The sequence below is a fragment of the Patiria miniata genome, unplaced genomic scaffold (genome assembly GCF_015706575.1).
Source record: "Patiria miniata isolate m_02_andy unplaced genomic scaffold, ASM1570657v1 HiC_scaffold_3, whole genome shotgun sequence".
NCBI lineage: Eukaryota > Metazoa > Echinodermata > Asteroidea > Valvatida > Asterinidae > Patiria > Patiria miniata.
Window position 1 is genome coordinate 32,500,665 of NW_024037069.1, and position 9,569 is coordinate 32,510,233.

Below are 9,569 nucleotides of genomic sequence, written 5' to 3' on the forward strand. Positions count from 1 at the left end.
GGGGGGGGGGGGTCAACTCTTTCCCCAATAAAATTGTCGTCATGTCATAGAAATTCATTTAAAATAATGCGCAGCCCTCCCTCCCCCTCCCCCCCCCCCCCGCCCGCCCGCCCGCTCTGAAACCCCCCCCCCCCAAAAAAAATTATACTGTTAATAATGTCCGCCTTTGCACTAAATACGGACAGAGCCAGCTTGGTTGGTTGGGGGGGGGTATTTGTACACTATATTCTGTAATATAGTGTTAACAATTGTCCGATTTGAACAGCACCCCAAGCACACCGGTTCGAACACCCCCCCCCCCCCCCCCCCCCCCGGCCGCCTATTGATTTTCAGAGGCCAAGTGTCCGGAGGAAAAACCCTTCTACATTTCAGGATTTTTTTACTGATGGAAACCTCCCCCACCCCCCTGCAATAATTCCTGGATCCGCCCGGGGGAGGGGGGGGGGGCGTACCAACCCGAACCCAAATCAACTCGGACCCAAACCATGCCAATTCGGACTGCATGCCAACTCGGCCCATATAAACCAACTCGGCGTGAGTTGGCAGTTTCCGAGTTGGCATGTGTCCGAGTCGGCGTGGGTCCGAGTTGGTTTGGGTTCGAGCCATAGAGCTATAAATTGGTCCCGGTGCTCCGACCCTGCTCCTAAACCGCTTATTCCACATGGTTTTTGTGTCCCTTTAAAAATTTAGGTTCAGTGTGACCGAATCAAAACAAACAAAATTTTGATTTTAATTATAATAGCAGCACTTCAGATTAATTTGAATTTGTTATCGAAATATGTTATTAATATACAGTTGTAGTCGGAAGTCAATACCACCTTTTTTTCAAGACTATCATTTCGTTTTGATTCAGTCACATTGTTTGGTTTCATCTATATAAAAAAAATGAAACATACCACACAGAGAAAACAACGAATTGACAAACCATTTCATAGTCTCTTTGTTGTTTAATATTCATCTTTCTTCAACTATTCACGTAATGCAATTATCAGCAATTAAAGTAAACATTAAACGATTTTAAATAATTTTGAGCAAATGTCTACATATAAAAGGTAATGAAAAATATACAAGTCTATGTGTTTGTAAGTACATGCTCATAAACCTTAGCTATAGGCTTACCTATGGGCCTCACTTACGAGTTGGCCAAGCTCCCTGAATGCATTTCATTAATTGTTAACTGTTGAATGCGATGGCGCCAGACTATTTATGCAGGCACAATGCAGCCTTATTTCACTGTCATTTTTGTTAACATGGCTTCAACATTAGGGAATGTTTAATTACAAATTTTAAATCATTCATTGAAGCAGACTGGAATTTATTATAAACTAATTTGCCTTCATTTCTCTACGCAAGTTCAACATTTTAAAATTTTACCCAACTTTCAATTAAATATGGCCGACTCGTGAATAAGGCCCATGACTCAGTATTTGAAAATCTGGGTGTTTTTTTTTACATTAAACACAGAGTACATTTGCATTTTTGCTTTATGTTCTTTTAAATATTTTGAACGAGACCTGGATTTTTTTCACTTTTGGGGGGCACTTTTATCTATCGTTAATATACACAATGCTACCGTATATACCTTGAATAACATGTTGTTCCAATTTCCAAGTACGTCATTATCTTGTTTACATGGATACACGTTAAGTATGGTGTATATACAAGATCAAAATATGTACATACAAGATAATTTTGTGGTCATACATCAAAAGAAAACGGGGTTTACCCGATGTTCCCCAATACCTGTGCACCCCAAAATTCTTAGGGTTAGGATTAGATGGTTAGGGTTAGGGAACATAGGTATTGGGGAACATAGGTATGCAACCAAAGACAATTGCCCTGTACCGCATGTACACGGTACTTTGCGTGCAACTGGATGCATTAAACTTTTCATGAGATAGGTGTACGACCACATTTTATCGTAGAGGTACTTGGAAATTGTACGTACACGAAAGAAAATTATACGTTAACGCTTAATTCTAAAAAAAAAATCGCCAGTTTAATTATTATCTCTTGTTTTATTCCAAAAAAGAACACACCCCATTACCCTGCGGAGGGTTACATCAAAAGGTTTAAATAATACAAATGAAGTTCAAATAGTTAGCTAAGAGCACATTCAATTTAAACTAATATGACATTAATTTCTTTTAACGTAGCAGACAGAAAAGATGACATGAGATGACATGAGAAGGATAAATTTGTCCTTTTCAGATAAAACACTGAACTCTGTGTTACTTTAACGAACAGTATCATGCACGTTTTTTCTCAAAGAATTTTACATTGGTCAGGAACATAAATCCTGCTGAGTGGCTTTCACCTGATTTTGCTAAGCGCATATATATTTTCTGCTTACCAACTCCATGCTATTTTACAGTGAACCTGAACCATTTCCTTATATCTTCAATTTACTGGATCGGTAAAGAGTAAATTCATGATTCAATAGCCCCAACTATTTTGACATCTTGAAAGTTTATGAACACGGAACACTTTTGTCAATACATTTGTCTGACATGTTGGATTTTAGTTAAATTTTCTCAACAATGCTACGAGGGTTTTCTATATAGGTCATTCTTGATGAATCCGGGCACGTGAACACTTTACATTCACGAGGCCCCCTTCAATGGAGAAACAATAGCTACCAAAATGCTTTTGCCATTGATGGGGGCCTCTGTGATAGAATTTATAGCGTGCCAGGATTGGTCTATAAGATTATGCTGGTTATTATGGAAAATCCTAGGATTATAGGCCACTTTGTCTACATTATTGATATACTTTTAGAACTGTACACAAATGAGAAGCTTTTAATTACATATGTAATTTATTTTTTGCATGGTAATTGTTTTTTTTCTCTGAACACACAACAAATATTTGGTGAATCCTATGACAATTTATACTGAGCCAGCCTGCGATATGGTTAGGAAGATAGCCATCAGAACAGGGTCGGTGTCAGCTGAGTTCTCGTCGTCACTCAAAGTTGGTCGTGAAAGGCCGTTCCAGATTCCAGAAGTTACCTGCGTGTAGTTAAAACAAAAAAGAGCAATTAACTTAGGCATCAAGTGGACTGTTAACACGTTTTGTTTTGTTGCTCAGCAGAAACAAAAGACCTCAGCGAACAAGTCGAATCAAGTTAACCTAGGTTCAGTCGATCAGGACCACCTACACAAAATACATCACCTGATCAATTTCACGTTTTAAATGCTAATTTAAGCTTGGTGAACAGTAGTCAATAATTTTGGAAACTTCAAGGAAACTTCTGCATTTTGTATTCCGGGTGTTAGAGATCAGTACAACAGTGGACGAACAATATGCTAACGGTTGGACGGACTGACAAACTGAGGCTAGCATTGACATGAGAGGATAGGCACCTAACTTTATAAGAAAAACACTAATAACAACATAGCCACACTCGTTTTTTTCTTATTGTGAAGAGAATGATAAAGGTACACATGCAAATTGTACCCCCAAAATCAACCGTTCACTCAAAGGACGAACATGTGGCTGTTGAGAACATGACATGTAAGCAGTTATTACCTCCACGCATCATTATGGCGATTGGGGAATTCCGGGACATGAAGCCATCGCAATGTAGAGCGGATGATCCCACAAACTTGGAGATGTATCTGTATTGCAAAATAAAAACAAATCGATTTATTAATAAAAAAAGATTTATTCCTGACACTCTGAACACTGCACTGTTTCAAGGCCATACACACCATGCCTTAAGTCAGGCAGATTGTTGCACAATATGATGGAATTGTTCATTTGATCATAAAAACATGAAATTTGGCACAGTCACCGTAGTATGTCATGGGAAAGATATTTCGCTATTCGCAGATTTGTCCTTTGAACAAAATATAGAATAACATGCAATGAACGCCATTTTGAAAATTTTGAAAATTGCTTACTATTCTTTGGTGGTTTTTCAAAGGACAAATCTGCGATGGCCCTATTGTCAAATATCTTTCCCATGACATGCATACTCTGACTGTGTGCCACAATTTTACTCCTTTATCAAACAGAAAAATCTTATCACCAATTTGCTGTACTAAAGTCAATCTGCTGTACTAAAGGATTTGAATTAATGGTCCCCTATCAGGCAGATGCTGGCACATACAGCCGCTGAAATGAAGCAGGCTGCGCGTGCCAGGACCGCCTGCGCGTCTGGAAAAATAATCCAAATTCAGTCTTGGGCCAATGCTTACCCCATCACTGTTTTAGTTGACTGGCTTCCATGTAGGAACGGCATACAAAGCTCATCCAGTGAGGTCATCGTTCAGTCTCCCTCCTGGCTTGCATTCTCATTCGTCATCTCAGTGGGATGCTGCAGCCTCCTCCTCATCCAGCTCGTCTTAGGATGGTTACGCCACTCCCGAAACACTGTCTAAATCTCGTGCTGTTGAAGACAAAAAACTCGGCCTTTGCTGGGCAAGGTTAGTATTTATTCCAACTACATGTATCACAAGTCGTCGAGTCAATTCCAAGTCACGTCATTTGGTCTTTCGTCACCTTACAATAGGCCTGACTATTTATTGTTCTTAGGCCAAGCTAAATGAAAACAAATTATTACAACTTACACACAATTTACCTTTTTTCTTCACATTTTTCTCATTCACGAGAAAAGATGCAGCACTCCAGCGACAAAGTGGAACTATATCTTCCAATTACCTGCCTGTTATTTTGCAGTGCGCAAAAGATGCGCGCCTTGAAAATTAAAGGGATAGTAATAACAGAACATGTTTTGGCAATTGCATGCCGACCTTGATTGATCGGACTTACACAAAATAATATTAAGCAAGTTGACCTGTAGTCAAAATGTCATGGGAGAAAAATGTTATTACATGTACAATATTCACATTCGCGATTGTGGCCAACAATTTGAATGAATCTGTTGTCCTCATACATTAACAGTGCTTTTAACCTTGGACTAATGAGCTCGTCAACACAAACCAAAAGGAACGCGTATACCGCGCTCATGCAATAAAGAAACGATGTTTTTAGGTAAATACCAAAACACCAATAGAAACTTATACACACTATAGGTGTAGTCCTTATATAAACACGCTAAATACAGATACGATATATGAAATAGAAAACTGTGTTTTTTAACCCCGGTGCCGACCATTCCTAGTCGGACTTACAAGTTAGTTTTATATTTATTTTGACATGGACAAATATTGTTACGATTTCAAGTTTTGCATTTGGAAATATACGAGAAGCAAAACAGGAGTTCTTCCTTAGTGCGCCCCATAATAAGATACACACACTATCCTTACAGAAACACGTTAAAAGGTAAAGTTTACACATATATGAAGTTCAAGTTAACTCGCGCCGACATGTGTTGGTCGGACTTACAACTCGCCTTTTATGTACATTTTGACGAGAACAATACTGTTACGATTCAAAAAATTTACATTTCGAGAAGAAACGACAAGCAAATAACGGTCCTTCTATGGGGCGCCCCCATTTTTGCGAAGGTAACTTTCATCGTAGAAACTCTGACACCAATTCATGTTGGAATATACGAAGATGGTTACAGGAGAAGAAACATTGTACGTCCGTACAGGACTATGATTTCCTTCTAAAAAGAAGTCTATGAATCGTTTGTGAAGAGGCAATGAAAACAATTAATCCAGCCTCAACATGGTTCGAACTACAAAAAAAAACCAACACCTTTACGTTTTTGCCAATCTTGCAAATCGGACTTACAAAAAAGGCATGATTGTGTCACATTTGTACCCGATTCGAAAACGGCCGATTTAACCGGCTTTATTTTCTTGGCGTTTGACAGTCGACTCCACTCGCTCTTAGTTTAAATTACTCCCAAAAAATGTAATTTGCAATTGATCTGTTCTGTCCTCGCACCGTGCTCTTAATCTTCACAGATAAAACACGTCAACACAATACTACAGCGTATAGTTTCATACAACAAGGAAACGCTGCTTAAAGGTAAACAACAAGACATCAGTAAGCTAAACACACTATAGTCCTTACAAAGTATCAATTAATAATGATGACATGATTTCTTTGCCATGCCGACCTTTTCTGATCGGACTTACAAATTGTTTTTTTATGAGTTACATTTGACAAGAATGAGAAACAAAACAGAACAATATCCATACGAAGGTAGGTTTGACAGCTGTTGAAATTATGCCGAAACAGTTACGAGACTTCAAAAACGGTGTCCGAATAGGGTATTATTTTCTCCTCATGTCGGTGAATTATTTTGTGAACGGAGGCAACGAAAGCAAATTTAATCCTGCCTCGACACGGTTCATATACAACAAAACAATACATTTTATGTCCCCGTTTGCCAATCTTTTCCGATCGGACTTACCAAAAAAGGCGTAATTTATTTAAACATTAAAAATATGTAAATGAAGTACCGGCCGTAAATCATTTCGTCAGTTTAACACAGATTGCACGGTCAATCGATTTAGCAAAGGATTTTGTGGATCACTCACCTCGCAACTTTACCATTGATTGCGGAGTTGGTAATTTCTTAAAAAATTTCGTGACATTTGACGCAAGAATTGAATCCCAGATTGCCAAGTGGAGATATGGAGGAGTAGCGAATCTCCTCGTGCTTGTAATTCTAACGAATAGTAATAATCCTTCGCGAATTTATTCGGAACATCCTATATCAATCATTCCGTGAAGTTTGTCGAGAATTCCAACGTGAATCGGTCATTTGACGGGGCGATTCCGCTTTGTGATATTTGTGGGAGATTGCCGAGTGATCGAGTCGCTCTGATTTTTATGAAATTTGTCGGGTGACTCAACTCGCTCGTGATTTTTACCCAAAGCTTGATAATTTCAATGAATCTGCTCTGTCCCCATACAGTGCTTCTAACCTTGCAATGATGAAACGTCAACGCAGACCAATATATACCGCCTTCATACAATAAGGGAACGCTACTTTAGTAAACACCAAACACCAGTGTGAGTTGTACTCGCCAGTCCAAAAAAACTCAATAATGACATGATTTCTTTGCCATGCCGATCTTTCCTAATCGGACTTACAAGTCGTTTTTTACATTAAAAAGAAGAAATGAGGAGCAAAACGGAACAATATCCAAACGAAGGTAGGTTTCACTCTGTAGGATTGACAGCTATTGAAAACTGTGTGCGCGATGGGGTACTATTTTGTCCCCATAAGAAAATATCTGTTAATTATTTTGTGAGAACAGAGGCAACGGAAGGAAATTTAATCCTGCCTGCTCACATACAACAAACATTACATTTTTATGTCCCCGTTTGCCAATCTTTTCCGATCGGACTTACCAAAAAGGAGTAATTTATGTAAAAATATGTAAATAAAGTACCGGCCGTAAATCATTTTGTCCATTTAACACAGATTGCACGGTCAATCGATTCAAAAAAAGATTTTGTGGATCACTCACCTCGCAACTACATCATTGATTACGGAGTTGGTAATTTCGTCACATTTTGATCTAGCGTGAATCAATTCGTTAATTTTAATGTCCACACTTTCGTCAATTTTTGAATTAGGAAGACACCCTCTGTTTCGAGTTAAATTCGCAATACTGCCATTTGTCTGATAGAAAGTTTATGCTTAAATTGGGGCAGCAGACCCGCCACTGCCATTTGTCTTATAAAAAGTTTATGATTAAATTGGGGCAGCAGACCCGCCACTGCCATTTGTTTTATAGAAAGTTTATGATTAAATTGGGGCAGCAGACCCGCCACTGCCATTTGCCCGATAGAAAGGTTATGATTAAATTGGGGCAGCAGACCCGCCACTGCCATTTGCCTGATAGAAAGTTTATGATTAAATTGGGGCAGCAGACCCGCCACTGCTATTTGCCTGATAGAAAGTTTATGATTAAATTGGGGCAGCAGACCCGCCACTGCCATTTGTCTTATAGAAAGTTTATGATTAAATTGGGGCAGCAGACCCGCCACTGCCATTTGCCTTATTGAAAGTTTATGATTAAATTCGGGCAGCAGACCCGCCACTGCCATTTGTCTTATAGAAAGTTTATGATTAAATTGGGGCAGCAGACCCGCCACTGCCATTTGCCTTATAGAAAGTTTATGATTAAATTGGGGCAGCAGACCCGACACTGCCATTTGTTTAATAGAAAGTTTATGATTAAATTGGGGCAGCAGACCCGCCACTGCCATTTGCCTTATAGAAAGTTTATGATTAAATTGGGGCAGCAGACCCGCCACTGCCATTTGCCTTATAGAAAGTTTATGATTAAATTGGGGCAGCAGACCCGCCACTGCCATTTGCCTTATAGAAAGTTTATGATTAAATTGGGGCAGCAGACCCGCCACTGCCATTTGCCTGATAGAAAGTTTATGATTAAATTGGGGCAGCAGACCCGCCACTGCCATTTGTTTTGTAGAAAGTTTATGATTAAATTGGGGCAGCAGACCCGCCACTGCCATTTGTCTTATAGAAAGTTTATGATTAAATTGGGGCAGCAGACCCGCCACTGCCATTTGCCTTATAGAAAGTTTATGAATAAATTGGGGCAGCAGACCCGCCACTGCCATTTGTTTTATAGAAAGTTTATGATTAAATTGGGGCAGCAGACCCGCCACTGCCATTTGCCTGATAGACAGTTTATGATTAAATTGGGGCAGCAGACCCGCCACTGCCATTTGCCTTATAGAAAGTTTATGATTAAATTGGGGCAGCAGACCCGCCACTGCCATTTGCCTTATAGAAAGTTTATGATTAAATTGGGGCAGCAGACCCGCCACTGCCATTTGCCTTATAGAAAGTTTATGATTAAATTGGGGCAGCAGACCCGCCACTGCCATTTGTCTAATAGAAAGTTTATGATTAAATTGGGGCAGCAGACCCGCCACTGCCATTTGCCTTATAGAAAGTTTGATTAAATTGGGGCAGCAGACCCGCCACTGCCATTTGTCTAATAGAAAGTTTATAATTTACTTGGGGCAGCAGACCCGCCACTGCCATTTGTCTTATAGAAAGTTTATGATTAAATTGGGGCAGCAGACCCGCCACTGCCATTTGTCTAATAGAAAGTTTATAATTAAATTGGGGCAGCAGTCACGCCACTGCCATTTGCCTGATTGAAAGTTTATGATTAAATTGGGGCAGCAGACCCGCCACTGCCATTTGCCTTATAGAAAGTTTATGATTAAATTGGGGCAGCAGACCCGCCACTGCCATTGCCTGATAGAAAGTTTATGATTAAATTGGGGCAGCAGACCCGCCACTGCCATTTGTCTAATAGAAAGTTTATGATTAAATCGGGGCAGCAGACCCGCCACTGCCATTTGCCTGATAGAAAGTTTATGATTAAATTGGGGCAGCAGACCCGCCACTGCCATTTGCCTTATAGAAAGTTTATGATTAAATAGGGGCAGCAGACCCGCCACTGCCATTGCCTGATAGAAAGTTTATGATTAAATTGGGGCAGCAGACCCGCCACTGCCATTTGCCTTAAAGAAAGTTTATGATAAAATTGGGGCAGCAGACCCGCCACTGCCATTTGCTAATAGAAAGTTTATGATTAAATTGGGGCAGCAGACCAGCCACTGCCATTTGCCTTATAGAAAGTTGATGATTA

General features: G+C 39.8%; 1 long non-coding RNA gene across 1 annotated transcript; it reads right to left on the reverse strand.

Annotated features, from left to right (window-relative positions):
- Positions 1–927: 927 nt before the first annotated feature.
- On the reverse strand, positions 928–7,593 carry LOC119738505. Its single transcript, XR_005272462.1, has 3 exons — positions 4,203–7,593; positions 3,532–3,620; positions 928–3,011 (listed from the first exon to the last, which is right to left on the reverse strand). It is a non-coding gene; the product is annotated as an uncharacterized LOC119738505 (long non-coding RNA).
- Positions 7,594–9,569: the final 1,976 nt, after the last annotated feature.